At 43.5% G+C, this 22471-nt stretch overlaps 1 protein-coding gene across 19 annotated transcripts in view; it reads right to left on the bottom strand.

Annotated features, from left to right (window-relative positions):
- Positions 1-22471, bottom strand: part of Plekha5 (pleckstrin homology domain containing A5) — a 199426-nt gene that overhangs the window by 147303 nt on the left and 29652 nt on the right. The gene's annotated exons all lie outside the window — the stretch shown is intronic.

Raw genomic sequence — 22471 nt, 5'->3', positions numbered from 1 at the left:
CCAACCAGACACTGCCTCCTGGAGGTGTTAATTCCCAAATCTCCATCAGCTGGGACCCTAGCATCCAGAACGCTTCAGTGTATGGGGGACACCTGAATCAAACCACCATAACCTGCTAGGTCACACACATACACACCTTACTAATACAGATTCTTTAAATTATGTATCTCCTGGATTTATATATCTTCTTTGGCATTTCAGGGTTGCTAAAAGCAGGCTCATCTTAGAGTCAATATACATGCTTAACCAGGAAGCTACTTTTTCCAGTATAAAGCACTGTTAGTCTGTCTTTCCAAGTGTTTTAGGAGGCAATATGAAATTCAAGTCTATTGGTCAGCAAATCCAACTGAGCTCTTATCTATCATCTGTCTGTCTATCATCCATCCATCCATCCATCCATTCATCCATCCATCCAGGTTTCTCAAGACAGCGTTTCAGTATGTAACCCTGACTGGCCTGGCTGCGCATTGTTTTAAGTAACTACACCTGATGAGAGACGGCCAAGAGATGCCCTTCAACATGGCATGAGCAAAAGCTAATAAGGCAACTTACACCGACTTCATTCATCTGTTTTTTTTTAATATCCTTAAATAGCTTTTCCTTAGGTCCAGGTCCAAAGATAAACCTCCATCACTGTTTTTTAAGTTAGCCATTATTTTAAAAGTCTAAACTAGCTGTACAAAATTAGCCAAGCAGCTAAACCTATTATTACTTACAACTTGATTTCTCCCTCCCTCCCTCCCTCCTTCACTTCCTTTCTTTTTCTGTTTTTCTTTTTAATTTATTTTGTTTATTTTGATTTTTTTGAGAGCGACAGACAGAGAAAGAAGCAGAGAGAGAAAGAGAGAATGGGCACGCCAGGGCCTCCAGCTATTGCAAACGAACTCTAGACGCGTGTGCCCCCTTGTGTATCTGGCTTATGTAGGTCCTGGGGAACTGAGCCTTGAACGGGGGTCCTTAGACTTCACAGGTAAGCGCTTAATGGCTAAGTCATCTCTCCAGCCCTGTTTTTCTATTTTTTGTTTGTTTGTTTTGTTTTGAGATTAGGGCCTAATATATAGCCCAGGCTGGCCTTGGCTATATCTTGGCTCAATCTTCCTGCCTTGGCTCTGTGGATTATAGGCATGTGCCACCAAACTCAACTCTCCATTTTTTGTAAGACTGAACAAGGGTGGCGTGCCTGTCACATGTTTTTTTAAGACTAGCATCAGAATAAAACAAATAATTAGTTTTGCCTTTAACAAATTATTTTAAAATATTATCTCACTTGAATATATACTGTGCCAGTATTTTAAAAAATACTACTCTAATCCAATAGGGCAGCTGTTAATCTGACTTTACAGAAAAAGAGACAAAAACTCAAAGAGGTTCTGTGGCTAGAATTACTCAGGGATTGGAAGACACAACTGGCTAATCATAAACTCAGCTCTTTCCACTTTACTAAATCATCTCCAGCACACTATTAGTTTGCCTTTCACTTCTAAGTAGAACATATTCTTACAAGAAATAAATCTCAGAATCTGGTATCAATTACTAGCATGGCTGTTACTAGTCTCTCATTGGAAGACTCTTTTCACTGCTTCTGTAATAGAGCATTTCAGGAAATGGAATGCATGCCTACTGAGTGTTGCAATGTGTCTAGGAGGAGAATATAGGGGAAGATAGATATTTAATTCAATTTCCTATGTAAGTAGAAGCAAACATGACAGTTAGCTGTCCCTGGTCACTGTGACGAACAGTGTGAAAGAAAGGCTTATTTTGGATGACAATTTCAGCTCATGGTCACTTGGCCCCACTGGTTTGGGGGCATATGACAAAGCAGTGTGTCACAGTGGAGGCTGGGAGGCAAAGGAGCTGGGGTACCCTTTAATTTCTAAGGGCAAGAGCCCACTGGCCTAACTTCTGCCACTACCCCCCCCCAGGATTGCAACACACCTCCCACTAGGGGTTCTACAGGCTGAGGACCTAGCCTTGAGCATATGAAGAACATTCAAGAGTCATACTATAAGGAAGAGGGAGGGTAGTGGGAGGGATTATGATCTTTGTATATGGTCTCTATGTGCAAACGTTGTCAATAAAAAGTTAAAAAAAAAAAAAAGACTGGGTATGGTGGTACATGCCTTCATCCCAGCATTTGGCAGGCAGAGGTAGGACTGCTGTGAGTTCGAGGTCAGCCTGGGCTAGAGTGAGACACTACCTCAAAAAAAAAAAAAAAATTAAGACAACAAAAAGCTAAACTATAACCTCAACGATACTTGGCACCCAACTTCATTTTTTGAGGGCTGGGAAGATGGCTCAGAGGTTAAAGGTGCTTGTATGCAAAGCCTTCTGGCCTGGGCACAATTCCCAAGCCACCTATGTAAGCTGGACAAAAAAGTGGCAAAAGCATGTGGTGTTGGTGTGCACTGGCAAGAGACCCTGGTGCACCCCTCCATCAATACACACCCAAGTGCACACACACAGGCACGCAAATAAGTAATTTTTTCAAAAACCAAAGTTTCATTTTTCCCACTCAATAGATTGTGAGAGAACTGTTTCTTTGTAAATCACTGCAATAAACTGCCTTCAATGCAGGATCTTGTGGTTTCCCCAAATATATTTGCCACAATTGATCTGTTTCCTCTGTGGCAAAAAAAAAAAAAAAAGAAAAAGAAAAAGAAAAAAATACAACACAGCTAGTTGTACAGACAACGCAGTTTTATTTTCTATTAGGCTGCCCTATCTACACATAAAAGAAGCATGTTTCTTTTCCACTAATCAAATCCAAATATACAATGTCACTGAAAGGTGAGCCTCAAAAACCATTAAGGTAGCCAAAGGAACACTTCAAAATAAAGGATGCAAGAAGGCAGGAAGGAGATGGGGCTTTCTTTATGAAGGCTCAAATCCAAAGCACAGTTTGGTCTGTCTCTACTCAAAACACACGGTTCTTTGCATTGACATCTTTGTTTTGAAAGTAGTCAACAATTCCTTCTAGAGTAGGTGAAAGTGGGAAAAGAAGCTTTCAGTCAGTCCAAAGCAGACTTCAGTCCCTTGACCAACGGTCCCACACCTAAGTGAACTTTTGACTACAATAGTATGGCCGTAGTAAAACACAGAATTATCAGTGACCATAATGACTTTCATAAGTGCCTTACAGAAACGCGAGGGACACTAGGAACATTGTCAGCCATCCAATGAATCCACCAGAGAGAGCAATCTAAAAGTTCCATCATCTACCCAGCACTAGTTAGCCTCCCTGGATGGGGGGAATGGAGACACTGACCCAGGTTCGGGTCTGATGGAAAGAAGGTAAGGCATTAATTGAGAGCCTTATTACTTCAGGGTTCTCCTGATGCATTTACACCTGCTGTGATGGGTAAGGTGGGTCTCTTTGCTTCTAGAAAGGATTAACTGAAGGAGGAAGTCCTTCCCCAGAGCGGGCAGCCCCTCTCAGAGGGGGACTTTACATAAGGAAGCTCTGGGTGAAAAGAGCCCCTTCCTTCCTTCCCTCCACTTGGCTGCCAGAGCTGCTTGCTGCCTTCCAGCGTGGACTGAAAACCCGCGTGGATTGAAACCCAGGGGCTCTTCAGGACGCCTCCAGGCCTTCAGTACCAGGTCAGGACTGCTGAGGCATCTGGCCACATGGACTGAGCAGCTACCAGGTTCCTGGATTCTCAGACCTGCAACTGCTATTGGACTAACATAAACTAATCCGATATATTCCCTTTTTAATATAATTCATTCTAGCAGTTCTGTTCCTCTAGAGAACCCTGACTAATACACCTGCTATTGAGTTGAACCATTTAAAAAATTTGTCTCTCTCTCTTTTTTTTTCAAGGTAGGTTCTCTCTCTAGCCCAGGCTGACCTGGAATTCACTATGTAGTCTCAGGGTGACCTTGAACTCACGGCAATCCTCCTACCTCTGCCTCTCAAGTGCTGGGATTAAAGGCGTGCACCACCACGCCTGGCTAAAATTTATCTTTTTTGAGACAGGGTCTGTGCTGTGAATTGAACCAGCCAGCAGTCAGAATACCAGCTCTACTACACTGGCTCTTGCTTCCTGTCCATCCTCAGATTATCTTTCCTGGGCGTTGAGGCTGGGCCGTAATCCCTTCAAGACTGCAAATTCCCAATAAGTCATTCGGTATCACTCTTTAGAAAAAAATTATTTATTTGTCAGAGAGGAAGAGAGAGAGCATTGGGCATGCCAGGGCCTCCAGCCACTACAAACAAACTCCAGACACATGCACCATCTTGTGGATCTGGCTTACGTGGGTCCTGGGGAATTGAACCTGGGTCCTTTGGCTTTGCAGGCAAATGCCTTAACCACTAAGCATCCCTCTAGCCCATCCAGTAATCACTCTTAATAAATAATTTCTTTGCCAGGTGTGGTGGCACACATCTTTAATCCCAGCACTCAGGAGGCAGAGGTAGGAGAATCACTATGAGTTCAAGTCCACCCTGAGACTACATAGTGAATTCCAGGTCAGCCTGGGCTAGAATGAAACCGTTCCTCAAAAAATGAAATAATAATAATAATAATAATAATAATAATAATTGTTTCTTTGATAAAGTCAGACATAGTGTTTGTAACTGAAGGAAACGTAAATACAAATTGAGCTCGGGAGGTCAGGGCAGGTGGCTCTGGTGGACCACAAGGTTATTCAGCCAACAACTCAAGCTTTTTTCTTCTTTATTGCCATGAATTCAAGGCCACCCAGGGACTAGAGTGTGTTCCAGGTAGCCTGGGCTAGAGCAAGACCCTACCTCCAAAAAAAAACCAAAACAACAAAAACCACAAAATAAGCCGGGCATGGTGGTGCACGCTTTTAATCCCAGCACTTGGGAGGCAGAGGTAGGAGGATCACCGAGAGTTCAAGGCCACCCTGAGACTACATAGGTCAGCCTGAACTAGAGTGAGACCCTACCTTGAACCCCCTTCCCCCCAAAAAACCCCACAAAATAAAATTTAAAAACCCCATAAAACCTGAGAATGACTGCTAACAAAAGCCCAGTGAGCAAGTAGGCAGGGTTTTGGCTCTGACAGACTCACACACAGACATGCTTAAAGAATGTTAATAAAATGCTTCGTGAGGCTCAAGGACTTTGGTTATTTTAATAGTAAGAGTTAGAAGTGATGCATATTAAATAAACTACAAAACATTCATCTAGAAGTCTCTGAAGCCATCACAAGCTCAGCGTCCACTAAGAAGGCTCTCTTTTCACTTCCCTCAGCACCGGGCCCAGCACGCTTACGGCGTCAGGCTACGGAGCGTGCAGGAAGCAGCAGCGCAGTGCCGCCAGCCCTCGGCTCACGCACACGCCGCGCTCAGGGTCGCTGGAGGTTTTCCCCTCTCCATGCTGCCGTGTTCATACCTGGTGATGCTTTTCTTCAGTTTACTTGACAGTTTTCATACATGTACAAGATGTCTTGATCACGGCCACTTTCTTTGCTCCTCGTTCCCCGCCCCCCCTCCACTGAACTCTTTCTTTCCAACCAGTACCTCTGAAATGCTTTCCCCTATCCTCCATTATCTGGATAGCCTCTTGATGGACCCAATATTAAGCAGATTTCGTTAGGGTAACAGCAGCCACTTTGAGGTCATAATACTAATAATGATGACATTTTCTGTTTGACATGACATGGCTTTCTCTGCTTCAAACGATTCAGAGTTGAAACCTCCTTACTCCATTCTAATCATAAAGATAATCTAAGAAAAAACATTTGTCAAGACATTTACATAAAATTCACACCTTGCTGTTTAATTTTTTGTTTATTTATTTATTTGAGAGTAACAGACAAAGGGGCAGATAGAGAGAATGGGCACGCAGGGCCTGCAGTCACTGCAAACGAACTCCAGATGCATGTACCACCTTTTACATCTGGCTTACGTGGGTCCTAGGGAATCGAGCCTCAAACTGGGGTCTTTAGGTTTCACAGGCAAGTGCTTAACTGCTAAGCCATCTCTCCAGCCCTTACATCTTGCTTTTTAAATTTATTTATTTTATTTTATTTTTGAGAAAGAGAGAGAAATGGGCACAACAGGATTTTTCAGCTGCTGTGATGACCTCCAGATGCATGAACCCTTTTGTGCGCATGTGCGATATTGTACGCTTGCATCACTTTTGCATCTGGCTACGTGGGACCTGGAGATACCAACAAACATTTGTAGGTTTTGTCAGCAAGAGCCTTTACTGCTAAGCCATCTATCTCTCCAGCCCCACACCTTCCTTTTTTTATCTTTTCACAATTTTTATTACCATTTTCCATGGTAATTCCCCCTGCACTTTCCCCTTTGAAATTCCATTCTTCATCATATTACCTCCCCATCTCAATCATTCTACTTACATATATACAATACCAACCTATTAAGTACACCCCTCCACCTTCCTTTTTAAATTAATTTTTCCATCCTTTTTAAAAACAAAGCAACAAAGCCAGGCGTGGTGGCACACACCCAGCACTTAGGAGGCAGAGGTTAGGAGGATTGCCATGAGTTCGAGGCCACCCTGAGACTACATAGTAAATTCTAGGTCCACCTGAGCAAGACCCTACCAAAAACCACACACACACACACACCACACACACACACACACACACACACAAAGCAACAAGGGCTGGAGCGATGGCTTAACACTTAAGGTGCTTGCCTGCAAAGCCCAAAGATCTAGGTTTGATTCCCCAGTACTCATATAAGCCAGGCACAAGGTGCTGCATCTGTCTGGAGTGCATTTGCAGTGGCTAGAGGCCCTGGTATACCAATGCTCTCTCTCTCTCTCTCCACATATATATCTCAAAAATAAAAAATTCGCACTCGGGAGGCAGAGGTAGGAGGATCGCCAAGAGTTCAAGGCCACCCTGAGACTACAGAGTGAATTCCAGGTCAGCCTGAGCTAGAATGAGACCCTACCTCACAAAACCAGTAAATAAATAAATTAATTAATTTAAAAAATCAAATAAAATAAAAAATCCTTTTTTTAAAAAAAGAAAACTAATGTTACTGCACAAATAAGTAACCATTTCACAAGAAAATAAAATTCGATGGTCTAGGCCAGATGACTTCCAAGTGTACTAGACATAGGAAAAAAAACAAACAAACAGACATCTAGCATGGAATATAGATAGCTCTTTTTATAATCTAAGGTAAATCCAAGTGTGACACCAAAAGTTGAAATTAAAAAAGGAACAGTAACAGATCTGATGTCATCAAGACACACTTTTTTCCTGGCAATAATGAAATGACTGTCAAATACAAAGGGCAATTCTAGCTACTTAGTATCACTTTGCATGAAGACTGCAGTTAATAAAACTTCATTAGGAATGCCTATATGGGTAATTTTAGCTGTTAATAGTCATAGAAAGAAACTGTGATAGGACAGAGAGATTAACTGCTTTATGTGACAGTATTTTATTATGTGTATCCCATGACATCATGCAATACACTTCAAATATACACAAGGACTTTTAAAGAATTAATTAAAATGACTAAAATGTCAAACAAAAATGGGCATATAGGACAAGTGTGGCAGTGTACACTTTTAATCCCAGCACTCAGGAGGCAGAAGTAGGAGGGTCACCGTGAGTTCAAGGCCACCTTGAGACTACATAGTAAATTCCAGGTCAGCCTGGGCTATAGTGAGACCCGACCTCAAAGAATCCCCCTCCAAAAAAAAAGCCAAAAAAGGGGAAAGACAAATCATCTAGAAGACCAACTTGGGAATTGTGTATAAAAACCTTAAGATGGACAAAATTTGAACCATTAGTTCTACTTCTAATAGTTTACCATACGAAAGCAAGTTCCTTATCACGAACCTTTATTACAGCATTGTTAATAGCAGCAAACTTCAAAACTATCAACATAAGCACTCAGTGATACTTCTTTCTATCTGTGTGATAAAATAATCACTACCGTTAAAAACAGTAATGAGATGGGCATGGGGGCACATGCCTTTAATCCCAGCACTCAGGAGGAAGACTAGGAGGATCACTGTGAGGTCGAGGCTAGACTGAGACTACACAGTGAATTCCAGACCAGCCTGAGCTAGAGTGAGACCTTCTCTCTCCCCTCTCTCACACACACCAACACAGCAATGATCATTACATTCACAGACACAAAAGACAACCACAATGTCCTAGCACGTGGAAAAGAAACAACACATGACAAGACAGCAAGGGCAATGTGCATGGGAACCGCTGGCTAGCGTGCCTGCCGTGGAGTTAAGCACACTGCATTTCCACTCCCCATCCCCACAGTAAGTGGGGGGCCCATGGTTATGCCTTCTGCAATACAATACGAGTAGGGTGTGCCCTTGAGCTACCAGTTTCGGAGAAAGCATGGTATAAAATCAAACAACCCCCTGCTGTGACTCCAGCCTGGAGTATGTACCTGGCCAGCTGTAAAAATAAAAATAAAAGACAAGGAATAAACTTCTGTTGAATTTGTGCTGTACTATTCTGGGCCAGTATTTGGTAGCCTGGCCTATCCTAATATGGCAGAATACCAACAGTTTTACTCCCCCCCCCCCGCCCCCCAGGTAGGGTCTCACTCTGGCCCAGGCTGACCTGCAATTCACTATGTAGTCTCAGGGTGGCCTCAAACTCACAGTGATCCTCCTACGTCTGCCTCCCGAGTGCTGGGATCATAAGGCGTGCGCCACCATGCCCAGCCAGTTTTACTTTTTAATTTTTTTTTGTTTATTTTTATTTATTTATTTGAGAGTGACAGACAGAGAGAGAGAATGGGCGCACCAGGGTCTCCAGCCACTGTAAATGAACTCCAGTTGCGTGCGCCCCCTTGGTCATCTGGCTAACGTGGGTCCTGGGGAATGGAGCCTAGAACCGGGGTCCTTAGGCTTAATAGGCAAGCGTGTAACTGCTAAGCCATCTCTCCAGCCCCAGTTTTACTTTTGAAAGAAACCTCTAAGCACTGGGAACATGAACACTGAACAGATTTATGAGATTAAGCCAAAGCTGTACACGCAGCTGCAGGCTGTCTACTGATCTATCCACTACTAGTTTCCAGTTTGGGGTATACAGCTATCATGAACAGTCTTGTTCATGTCTTTTGGTAAGCATGTCACCATTTTTCTATGGGGTACTTACTTGACAGAGAAAGTACTGGGCCCTAGGATATGCCGTGTCCAGCTTAACAAACAGAATGCCAGGGGAAGAGTACCTATCTGCACTCCCACGAGATTTCTAGCTGCTCTGCGTCTCTGCAAACTAGATTTTCTATTTTGGTTCCCTGGAGCCATTCTGGTGGGGAAGCACCCTATACTTGTAATGACTCTAACATAAAACAATTTGTTATTAGGCTGGGGAGATGGTTCAGCAGTTAAAGGAGCTTGCTTATAGAGCCTACTGGTCTGGGTTCAATTCCCCAGTACAAAGTGGCACATGCATCTGGAGTTCATGTGCAGCAACAAGAGGCCCTGGCAAGCTCATTCATATCCTCTCTCTGCTCAAAAATAATATTTCAAAAATATTTTTATTATCTAATACTAAACAAGTTTAGTAAATGATAGTGCATAACTACAATAGAACACTGTGGTTTTAAATTTTCATATAAAACAATCGCAATGATGATGTGAGGCAATGTCTAGAGAGTGAAAGAAAGTGGACTGGGCTCCTGACACCTGCACGAGCTGGGGCTTGCACACAGCGCGGTGCGGCAGCAGCCCCTGGGCTGGAATCAAGCATCGGGACTGCCTTGAAGTGTGGCCATGGGCTCGCCTCAGCTCTCCAACACAACACCACGGTAAGGATCTGGATTCTACAAGCAGGCTCAGTTCAAACCTTGCTGCACAATTTCACACCTGCCTCTTGGCTTCCTCACCTGTCAGTAGGGTAAAGAAACATTCCCACACGACATGACATTACTGAGGGTCCGGCGGGTGTGTAAGCACAGGGCAGCGGGCACGGCGGGTGTGTAAGCGCAGGGCAGCGGGCACGGTGCTGAACACAAGCTACTGGGTACCGTGCTCACTCTCAGTAGCTCTGCGGCCACGTTGGTGCCCCACCACAGCTCCTCTCATCCACAGAAACAAGCTCAAACAAGGACCTGCTGAAATCACCAGGAACCAAGACGCCCTTCTCTCATGTCACATGACCCTGTCTGGTGAGAGTGACAGCTTAGGCCCTTGCCGAGTGAATGGAAAGATAACTCTGCCATGGGAATTACAAACACAAAGCCCAGAGCTGGGACTCTCGGCACCAGTTTCTGTCTGGAGATTAATTAAAATCACATTTTCCTACATCTCCTCGGCCTTTTCTCTCCTCACAGATAAGCTTCTAAAACAAAAATATTATCTTGGCCACCTTTCTGCTCTTAGGATTGACACAGTTAAATGGTCTCGTAGCTTGCTTAGTGAAACTCCAAACCTACCTGTCAGCTTAGCCTGCCCCTGCTTCCTCCACATACCCCTCTCTGGGATCCTCAAACTCACCACACTGCCTCTATCCAGAGGGTTTTAGGACAATCTACTGCTATCCCTGGAACCACCTGCTGTCCATGTTGACCTGAGCAGTTCCTGTTCATTCTGTGGGCCTTACCTATGCAGAGCCTGACAGCCCAGCACTCCTTCCTTAGCTTAGCACGGATGTAATTGTACATTAATTTCTGTGACAACTGCTTTAATGACCACCTTTCCCAGACCGCATGAGGGCAGGGGCCAGTAAACAACACATGGCCCAGTGCAAACTGGAGGCCATGGAGATGGTTATTATCTTTTGGTGGGCTGAATAAACAAAATCAATGAAAAAAAATGAAAACCTGGTACAACACAGGTTAAAGTAATAAGGAAGAGAAAGATGTCAAAGCCTGGTAGCCATCAGCAGAGCTAAGAATCAAACACAAAATTATTTCAGAATCAAAGATGGAATCTGCTCACAATCATGCTTCCAAAGCAAAAAAAAAAAACAACAAAAAAAAACAACAAAAACAACAACAGGGCAAGCATGATGTCATCATTAGAATCAAGGTGTCTTTCTGCACTGGTGCCTGATGATACTTTTCTCCACCATACAAGAAGGTTGCATGGAGTTCACCCCCTTTGAAAGACATTCTTTTTCACTCCCCACCACTACTACTCTTAGCTCCAGAACAATCTGAGATCAGGCTACTGCTGCAAAATTACCCTGGAGACTGGTGCTTTCAGCATCTACCTACGAAGCAGGGAGAGTCCTAAACAACGGGGGAGGCAGTGAGGTGGGAAAGGTGGAGCCCGAGTGTGTGAGCAATGTGTGTGGTTAATGAAGCACTCCGTCTACAGGAAGCAGTTATTTAAAAAAAATTTTGTTCATTTTTATTTATTTGAGAGTGACAGAGACAGAAAGAGGCAGATAGAGAGAGAGAGAGAGAGAGAGAGAGAGAGAGAATGTGCGCGCCAGGGCTTCCAGACACTGCAAACGAACTCCAGACGCGTGCGCCCCCTTGTGCATCTGGCTAACGTGGGACCTGGGGAACCGTGCCTCGAACCGGGGTCCTTAGGCTTCACAGGCAAGCGCTTAACCACTAAGCCATCTCTCTAGCCCAAGGAAGTAGTTATTATCTGTCTGGATAAATACATGTTTAGCAACAATTTTTGTGGTAGAAAGATAATATATGGAAGTTTTATAATCACTAGCTTATTTAATAAATTTAGTAACTAAATTTAAAGAAAATATTAGGCAAACTGCAAATGAAAACACAGGAATTCCATAGAGTGATAAGTCAAGTCAAATGCAGCACAGCGGCTGGGGGAGGGAGTTTACACCACTGTAATCACCAGCACTTTAAAACCATACAGCAGCCAAAAAAATAAGTAAGGGCTGCAGAGATGGCTAAGTGTTTAAGGTGCTTGCCTACGAAGCCTAAGGACCCAGGTTCAATTGCCCAGGACTGATGTAAGCAGATGAGCAAGGTAGCACATGCGTCTGGAGTTCGTTTGCAGTGGCTGGAGGCCCTGGCATGCCCATTCTCTCTCTCTCTCTCAAAATATTTTAAAAATAAACAAAACAAGCTGGGTGTGCACGACTTTAAACCCGGCACTTGGGAGGCAGAGGTAGAAGGATTGCTGTGAGTTCAAGGCCAGCCTGGGCTACAGTGAGGCCCTACCTCAAAATATATAAATAATTTTTTACAAAAAGACATGAAGAGCTGGGAAAGGAAGGAAGATGAAATATACAGCGCCAAAAGCAAGGACATGGAGGGTATCTTGAGTCACACTGTGTGTCATGTAAGCAGTGAGACAGCGCTGGAGTGTTCCATGACAGCAACGCCTCCATGAGGTCAACAGCTCCACGGAGTAAACCTCGTGAAAAATCACCGAACTTCGCCGGGCGCGGTGGCGCACGCCTTTAATCCCAGCACTCGGGAGGCAGAAGTAGGAGGATCACTGTGAATTCAAGGCCACCCTGAGACTACAGAGTTAATTCCAGGTCAGCCTGGACCAAAGTGAGACCCTACCTTGACAACCCCCCCCCAAAAAAATCACTGAACTTAGGGTAGTGTGGTGGTTTGATTCAGGTGTCCCCCATAAACTTAGGTGTTCTGAATGCTAGGTTCCCAGCTGAAGGAGATTTGGGAATTAACGCCTCCAAGAGGCAGTGTATGGATGGGGGCGGTCTTATGGGTGTTATAGCCGGTGTTCCCTTGCCAGTGTTTGGAACCCTCTCCTCTTCCTGTTGTTCACCTTTTGCTTTCCCTGCCACCATGGAGCTTCCCCTCGAGTCTGTAAGCCAAAATAAATCTTTTTTCACCACAAACTGCTCTTGGTGAATAGTGAATTCCAGGTCAGCCTGGGCTAGAGCAAGACCCAACCTTGAAAAACCAAAATAATCATAATGAGCAGGAGTAGGAGGCTCAGGGCAAGCATGAGTCAAGTTCGACTCTCCTTGAAATTTTTATTGTCTATCTGCAAAGAAAGGAAGGACAGCGTAGAGTGCGCATGTTGGGGCCTCTAGCTGCTGTTCAGCCCCAGATACATATGCACCTGGCTTGATGTGGTACTGAGGAATCAAACCAGGCCACCAGGATTTGCAAACAAGCACCCATAACTGTTGAGCCACCTCTCCAGTCCTCAAGCCAGATTCCAACTACATCACTTAACACTCGTGTGACCTGAGATTCGGTGTTTTCTTTGTGCCTCAGTTTCCTCACATAAAATGTTAAAAATAACATCTACCTCAAAGCTACAAGGATCATGTGCATGAATATTTATAAAAACACAAGCCATATCGTGAAAAAATGTTTTATATCTCCTTGGGTTTGTCAACTAAGTTAGGTTTCAAGTAGATGTCTAAAATTTCACCAGCTTATAAGCACACGAAAAAGTTTACTTCTATTCTTCAGACACATAATGATTCATATCTCCCCAACGAATGCTATGAGAAAGAAGTATTGCTGGGCTGGAGAGATGGCTTAGCAGTTAATATGCTTGCCAGCAAAGCTAAAGGACCCAGGTTTGATTCCTCAGTACCCATGTTAAGCCAGATGCACAAGGTGTCACATGTGTCTGGAGTTCATTTGCAGTGGCTAGAGGCCCTGGCACCCATTCTCATTCTCTCGGACTCTCTCTAACACACAAATAAATAATTAATTTTTAAAAATGTTTTTATTTATTTGACAGCCACTGCAAACAAATTCCAGACACCTGTGCCCCCTTGTGCATCTGGTTAATGTGGGTCCTGGGGAATTGAACCTGGGTCCTTTGTTTGCAGGCAAATGCCTTAACTGCTAAGCCATCCCTCCAGGCCAATAATTATTATTTAATAAAAGAAAGTGTCGAGCTGGCTTTGTGGTTAAGGCACTTGCCTGCAAAGCCAACCCAGGTTTGATTCCCTAATACCCATGTAAGCCAGATCCACAAGGCGGTGCATGTGTCTGGAGTTCGTTTATAGTGGCTATAGGACCAGGCGCACCCATTCTTTTTATCTGCCTCTCTCTTTCAAATAAATAAAAAGTTAAAGAAGTGTCCACCCTTTACTACTTGGACTCAACACAAATACCTTAAAACATTAAAGATAGCTAACATTTACTGAGTATTTACTATGTATTATACAAACTTTGTTCTCCAGCTGTTATCAACAACCTCAAAAAAAAAAAAAAAAAAAAGCTGGGCATGGTGGCGCACGCCTTTAATCCCAGCACTCGGGAGGCAGAGGTAGGAGGACTGCCCTGAGTTCGAGGCCACCCTGAGACTCCATAGTGAATTCCAGGTCAGCCTGGGCTAGAGTGAGACCCTGCCTCGAAAAACCAAAATAAATAAATAAATAAAATAAAATAAAAAAGACGGAGTCTTGCTATGTAGCTGAGACCAGTTTCCAATTCCTCATCTTCCGGTCCAAAGGGATTGTAGCAATGGACCACCACACCCATCTCTAGTCTGTCATCTTAAGCACAAAGTATCGTATTTATAAAAACAGCTTTGCTCTCTACTAGGCATAAAGGTCTTTACATGCATAACATAGATATTCTGGTCAGAAATTGCAACAGTGAGCTAAAATGTTTGAGTACCAGAATTTCAGCTTATTATTTCTAAAAAGGGTGAAAGGGAAATTTAAATCCTGACTTGAATAAGCAAGGCCATTAAACTATTTTCTTCTAATAGCTAAGTAAGAGTCCTCATGTCTAGGCTAAATGTCAACATACAGTATAAAATGAAATTAAAATGTATAATTGGGCTAGGGATATGGCTCAATGGGAAAAGTTCCTGCCTAGCATGTAAGAAGCCCTGAGTTCAATCCTCTGCACCTCATAAAACAGATGTGCTGGTGCCTGCCTGTAATACCAGCAGAAGAGAAGTTCAAGACCATCCTTAGCTATGCAGCCAGTTTGTGGTCAGCCTGGCCTACATGAGATCTTGTCTCAAAAAAACCCTTAAAAAAATATAACTAAACCAAACATATAAATTATGAACATATTGTTTTATTTTATTTTAATTTTTTATTTAGGTCTTTCAAGGTAGGTCTCACTCTAGCCCAGGCTGGCCTGGAATTCACTATGGAGTCTCAGACTGGCCTCGAATTCACCAGGTCCTCCTACCTCTGCCTCCCGAGTGCTGGGAGTGAAGGTGTGCACCACTACATCTGGCTTTATGAACATACTTTTATTGGGTCACTTATGAAAGCAAAGATGTGAAAATTAGCATAATGGAGACATGAAGTGCAATACTTTACTCCTTTCCAATGTAACAAATGCTAGTAAAGGTAAGGCAATAGTGTCTGAGTTTGGGTGATGGAAGGAAAATTCTGGGAAATAAAGTTCTCACCAGACAGCCTCTGGGTAGAACTGAGGACCCACAGGAGACTGGGAAATTAGGGGGTTGTGATGGCCCCACTGACAGAATTGCTTTATTTCTCTCAGAATAGACAAAAGGAGGTGGGAGGCCCCCACAGAAAACTTGGAATGAAAGTCATCAAGAAGATCACAGTTTTCCAGAAGGCGCCCAGCCTCCCCAGCAGCACTCCTCAGAATCTCAGTGGTGGTGCTATGGAGCTCCACCCGGGCTTCTGTAGTGAGGCAGTCAGGCCAATAAAAGAGCATTGGCACTTTTGTTCCTAGTTAACTAGCCAGGATATTCAACAAACAGGTCTCTCACCTGCTTGGAAAAAAAGGGGCAAGCGCCCAGTCATCCTCAGTATCAAAGGAGGCAGTAAATGGAAAGAGGAGGGTCAGCATCTTGCTGACACTTAACAGGCACCAAATAAAGATGGGTTTTCCTCTGCATAAAGTGAGGACACTTTCCAAGCTCCCGTCTCTCCCACTGTAAAATCCTGTTTCAGGATTACCTGTGTAAACCATACTTCACAGCCTTTGAATTCGGGAGTTATTTTCCACCAGCTCCATCCCAACTCACGATACCACCTTGTATTTTACCTGCATGACCTCATCAGTCCTGACAACTACCCTCTATGGTCAGCAGACATTAACTCCCAAGGAGGAAGAGAGGCCTGGAGTTTAAATGACTTGCCCTGGATTAATTTAACATCCATTAGCTTACCATTGTTTGGTAAAGTTCTGAAGTCCGTATATATGGGTGTGTCCCCCCCCCCCCCCCCCGCTGTGGCCGGGAGGTCCGCTTGTCCTTACTCTCACACGGGTTTACTTATACTTGCAGTCTATGTTTACACGCCTTATTTCTTGGGGGGTATCATTTGAATGTTATTTCTGTTATCCACTTAAATTCATTCTTTTAGATGAAGATGCCCCTAGTTTACATAAAATAATGCCCCATGGAATCAGGGAAATCAAGGGATAGAATTAAGATCCATTATGGGCTGGGAAGATGGCTCAGTGGACAAAGGCACTTGTTCTGCAAGCTTGTCAAGCACAGTCTGGATCCTTTGAACGCACATAAAGCTGGACACAAAGTGGGGCGTATGGTCATGATCCCAACGCTCCCATGGCAATGGGATGTGGAGGCAGCTAGTCTGACCTTCCCAGTAGCAAGATCAACAAGAGAGAGCCTGCCTCCAACAAGGCAGAAGGAGAGGACCAGCATCCCGAGGTTATCCTCCATCTCCACAGACGCCCCACAGTACATGTGCATGTGCACACGTGAATGAGGGGGTACAGTTAGGGTGACTGGGTCCCTGAAAGAAAATGGCAGGAAAGTCTGCACTTGTTAGAAATCAAACATGATCTGACTTCTTATCTCTTGCCTAGTTCCCTAGACCCGTTTCTCCACAAACTACTAGGATCCCTCCTGAGAGGGAGGTCTTTCACAGGATTTAAATATTGTGGTTGATCAAGTTCAGCCCCTGAACTTGGTGTCAGGCCTACCCTCTTCCTGAGGCAGTCCCTAGTCCTAACCAAACGGCTGTCTCTCTGGTTCCCCTGAGCCAGAAGACAGCCCACCACTATAAGATTATAAATACCTTTGCAAGGGAAGGGTAGGCTCTCTGACCCCTTGGGAACTTCCAGCTGTGGGTGAGTTTTTCCCTTGGGCTGGGCCTGCGCTCGCGGGGAGGTCCGCCTAGCCCTGACTCTGACTGGGGCACTCTCGCACACATGGCTGGAGTTTCCTGCACTTACTTACCTTTTTTTGGTTGTTTTTTGGAAGTAGAGTCTCACCTAGGCTGACCTGGAATTCACTGTGTAGTCTCAGGGTAGTCTTAAACTCACAGCAATCCGCCTACCTGTGCCTTCTAAGTGCTGGGATTAAAGGCATGTGCCACCACACCTGGCACTTAAACTTTCTTTTCTTCTTTTTTAAAAAAATACTTTATTTTTATTTATTTGACAGAGAAAGAGGGAGGGAGAGAGAAAGAATGGGTGCGCCAGGGCTTCTAGCCACTGCAGATGAACTCCAGACATGTGTGCCCCCTTGTGCATCTGGCTAACGTGGGTCCTGGGGAGTAGAACCTGAGAACCTTTGGCTTCGTAGGCAAATGCCTTAACTGCTAAACCATTCCCCCAGCCCTTTTCTTTCATGTATTTTCCAGGCCCTCCATGTGGGATCTGTAGCCATGTGGGTGCCCTTCCTTGGCTCCGTACTTCCCTCAATAAATGTAATAATTTAATAATTATTCTTCTCAGTCTTTTCTTATTCCTTTTTTTTGGGGGGGGGGTTAAAATTAGAAATAAACCCAGAGTTTAGGGTTTAAGGACTTTCCTGGACCCCTAACATCCCATTACAAATAGAAAAAAAATCATATTATGTGGAAAAGAAATTTATCGTATCTCCACTAATCTCTACCTGAAATTTAGCATTTCCTACAATCGTAAATGCAGGCAGCGGTGCCCAGGCACACGTCGGGACACCACAGTCTTCGCAGACACACTGAGACACAGCAGTCCCTCTTTGTAATTTCACTTCAGCTACCTACCTGGTCACCCACATGCCAAAAACATTACATGGAAAATCTCAGAAATGAGCAATTCTTAAACTTAGAATTGTTCTGAGCAAAACAATGAAATCTCATGCCACTGCCTCTGTTCTGCCAATTCATCCCTTTGTCCTAAAAACACAGGCTACATATGTTACCTGCCGATTCCTGGGAGCATGTTGATGAGCAGACTGACACTGCTGCACGCACTGCTCTCGTCAGGCCCTGACCTAACGAAGGTGAGGCTCTGAGCACAGCACAGCGAGGCCGATGAGCTGCGCACGCAGCGGCTGTAAGGTGCTGCTTTTACTGAACAGCTTCGAGTTCTTGACTTAGGGAAGGCAGCAGTGCCGCATGCTCAGATTGAAGTTCCCATGCCATAAGATACAGAGGCCACAGTCATTAACTTTCATTGCAGTGTAGTTATAATTGTTCTGTTTTATTATTAGTTGCTGATCTCTTGCTGTGCCTACTTTATAAATTCAACTTTACCATAGGCAAGGATGTATGTAAAGAAAAGCCGTGTGTGTGTGTGTGTGTGTGTGTGTGTGTGTGTGTGTGTGTGTGTGTGTATTCCTCCCTCAGGACTGTGCAGTTTCCAGCACCTGTGAGAGGCCTTGAGATGCATACCCTGTGGATAAAGAGGACTACAGTATCATTTACCACTTCAAAGAGTTGTTAAACTTGTTTCTAGATCTTAGTAGTTTACAAAAACAGATATAACCATCGCCAATTTGGTTAACATTTTTATTATCTGTATTTCAACATAATTGTTCTCTTGTGCAATTGTGTGTGCATATATATATAAGACTTAAAAGTTTCTGTCTCATAGGTTACCTACAGCCTTGTAACTTCCCCTTCTTGGCACTCTCCCTCAGGAGATTTTTTTTGGTTCTCTTTATTTCCTTTCTCCCAGTCTACCTTTCCTTCCCCCTTTCTCCCTGGCTTCAAATGCAAGAATCCCAGGAAGAGGGTGAAGAGTACAACCTGCAGCCAGTTCTGCCTCTTTTCTTCTCTTCCTTCACCACTGCCACACTGACTTAGAACTGATATCCTAACCTTCCTCCTCTAAACTGTTCAATTTAAATGTGTGTGTGTGTGTGTGGTACCCTTAGGCCCCCACACCAATATCAATGATTAAATACCTATGATAGAGTGTCACTTTGAAATGCAAACAATAGCTTTTTTTAAAAAAATATTTATTTGAGAGAGAGAGACAGAGAGGCAGATAGAAAGAGAGAATGGGCATTCCAGGGCCTCTAGCCATTGCAAATGAACCCAAGATGCATTTGCCCCCTTGTGCATCTGGCTTACAAGGGTCCTGGGGAATTGAACCGTGGTCCTTAGGCTTCGTAGGCAAATGCCTTAACAGTTAAGCCATTTTCCAGCCCAAATAATAGCTTTTTAATATCCAATACAGCTATGTGACTATTCACGTGACTTAACATAATTTACAAAAAAAAAAAAAAAGGGAGAAAAGGCTGGGCTAGGAAGAAGTCTGGAATGGATAAATCAGGAAAGGTAGGTGGAATGTAGAATAAGCCCATCTATTTTTTTCTTCTTCCTGATCATTAGAAGGAGAAAAAAACAAAACACCAAAGTATACATAACTTGCCCACACACTACACAGAAACTCCCACATGGGCTGTGGCTTCCGAGAAGCAGAAGAAAGGAGCGAGCCTGCATCCCCTCTGAAGTGGGCTAAGGAAAGGCATGTTCTGACCTAAGTGGTGGTGGATAGCAAAGATGGCTGGCAGCTCTTGGTGGTGCCAGAGCTGGCCAAGGGCTAAGAAGTGTCAGCCTTCTGAGTCCTGGGATTAAAGGCGTGTGCCACCATGCCCAGCAGGTTCAATTTTTAATACCTCACTAAAAATGTGTTTGTGACAGAATGAAGGATACCTAAATACCAAATGCATTGGCCAAAATAATTATTCTTCTTCATACCAAACACTGCATGACCACTCATATGTAGAACTTTTACAAGTTGATATGAAGTGGGAGAATAGATTGGTGGCTTCCAGAAACTTGGATGGTTAGAAGAGAAGTTAGCTACAGGATAATCTACTTAGAAGAAAGGTGTGCACACCAGGCGAGCAGAGAGGGGGTGGGCTGTAGTGAGTGACTGCCTGTGTGGGGTGCAGGGAAAGGGCTGTGGGGAGTGACGACAAAGTCTCATCACTGATTGACGAAATGTTCTAGAAGGGATTATGGTGGCAGGTATGAGCAGACTAAGAGCCAACCGACTGCATACTGGACATGGGTGACTTGCATATATAAATTCTATCTCATTAAAGATGTCTTTTGACAAAAGAAGTGAAAATGTACTTCATTTTGTCCAAAGTCCTTATGAATGTTGACCCCTCTATACTTTGTAAACAGTAACTTGCACCTCAAAAACAAAACAAAACAAGAAAAAAAATTGGTTGACAGGACATGAAAGAAAGACAGGCTGCATACATTAAACACAGGGAAGCATGTTTAGCAGTCCTTTTCTCTTCCCGAAAATGACTGAAGTGAACTCAAGAGAGAGAAAGAGAAAAAAGACGTTTGCAGGCAAGCGTCTTAGCTGCTAAGCCATCCATAAAAACAATCCATAAAAACACAGAAGTTTTCCTTTTCTTCGGAGAACTTTTCTATTCAATTTCTTCAAGTAATGGTTGGAACACGTGTATCTTAAATCTTAAGTGTTTCTGTACAAAAGCCCTGAACTTCTAAACACTTAAGCAGATTCAAAAATAAAACAGCCCACAAGTCGGGCACAGTGGCGCACGCCTTTAGTCCCAGCACTCAGGAGGCGCCACCCCAAGTCTGAGGCTGTCTTGAGACTACATAGCGAGGTCCAGGTCAGTCTGGCCTAGAGTGAGTCCCTACTTGAAACCGTGGCGCCCCCCCCCCAAAAAAAACAACCAAAAAACTAAGTACAGGACATTTTAACAAATGGCTAATATTTCTAAAAAAAATTCTTTGATATAAATGAAAACAAAACCTTATTGCTCTGTTTTATAACTAATATAGTTATGCTATATATAACTTGCTTTATATATATATATATGATATATATATAATATATATATATCATATATATATCATATATATAAAATGTATAGATAACTGCTGATTTTATTTCAGTATTAACCTACAAAAGCCTTAAGTAGGAAAAAAAATACATCTTAGGGCCAACATAAGATTATAAGCTTTGTACCCACACAAGGTAAAGTTCCATGTTTTGTTTTTTTTTTTTCAACGTAGGTCATCACTCTAACCCAGGCTGACCTGGAATTCACCATGTAGTCTCAGGGTGGCCTCGAACTCATAGTGATCCTCCTACCTCCGACTCCCCAGTGCTGGGATAAAAGGCATGCACCACCATGCCTGGCTCTAAAGTTCCATTTTTAAAGGTTTTAAAAAAATATTTTTCTTTCTTTTTTTAAAATTTTATTTATTAGAGAGAGAGAGAGAGAGAACGAGTACACCAGGGCCTCCAGCCACTACAAATGAACTCCAAATGCATGTGTCCCCTTGTGCATCTAGCTTATGTGGGTCCTGAAGAATCGAACCGGCATCCTTTGGCTTTGCAGGCAACTGCCTTAACTGCTAAGCCATCTTTCCAGCCCCTCTTTATTTATCTGAGAGAGAGAGAGAAGGAGAGAGAGAATGGGTGTGCCAGAGCCTTCAGCCTCTGCCAACGAATTCTAGATGCATGTGCCCCCTTGTGCATCTGGCTTACATGGGTCTTAGGGAATCAAACCTGGGTTCTTTGGCTTTGCAGGCAAGCGTCTTAGCTGCTAAGCCATCTCTTCAGACAAAGGTTCCATTTTCAATACCTCAGTAGAAGTATGTGGGAGATAAGAATGAAAGATATCTATAACCCAAATGTATTGGCCCCAACTAACTATTATTCTACATAAGCACAATTATCATCAGTGGCTGGACCAAAAAGGGGCTATTCTGGGTGTGGTGACAGACGCTCTTAATCCCAACACTTGGGAGGCAAAGGTAGGAAGATAGCTTTGAGTTCGAGGCCAGCCTAAAGCTACATAGTGAATTCCAGTTCAGCCTGGGCTACAATAAAACCCTGTCTCAAAAATAAAATAATAAAATAAAATAAACAAAGGAGGGCTGAAAGGCAGGGGTGTCCCCCTTATACCCCTCAATTTTCATCACCATGGTTAGTTATGATAATAATTACTATTAGTAATCGAAAATGTTATGTAAATCAAGTTCTGATTATTAATACTAAGGCTCCAACCCTTTTAGTTTTAAATGTGCAGGAAGGCCAAGTGTGGTGGCGCACACCTTTAATCCCAGTCCTTGGGAGGCAGAGATAGGAGGATCACCGTGAGTTCGAGGCCACCCTGAGACTCCATAGTGAATTCCAAGTTAGCCTAAGCTAAAGTGAAACCCTACCTCGAAAAGTCAAAACCAAAAAAAAAAAAAAAGAGGTACAGGAAGGAAACTAGAAGACATGGTCAATGGCACACACAGTGACAAGAGTAGGTGTTTTCTTGATATGACAGTCCATGTTTAAGAACAGAAGCATGCATTTCTTTTACACTCACTTAACATATTATTTTATATGTCTGAAAAGCAACCACTCTAAGAAGTGCTACAGACACTTTGGTATTGGTTCAAGTGCTCACATTAGAAGTTCCTATTTACCCACCGCAGACTCTGGAGCC

This window comes from Jaculus jaculus, chromosome 22 (assembly GCF_020740685.1).
Source record: "Jaculus jaculus isolate mJacJac1 chromosome 22, mJacJac1.mat.Y.cur, whole genome shotgun sequence".
NCBI classification, from domain to species: Eukaryota; Metazoa; Chordata; class Mammalia; order Rodentia; family Dipodidae; genus Jaculus; species Jaculus jaculus.
The sequence above is the reverse complement of the archived record's forward strand: the minus strand, read 5'-3'. Positions and strand labels throughout refer to the sequence as shown.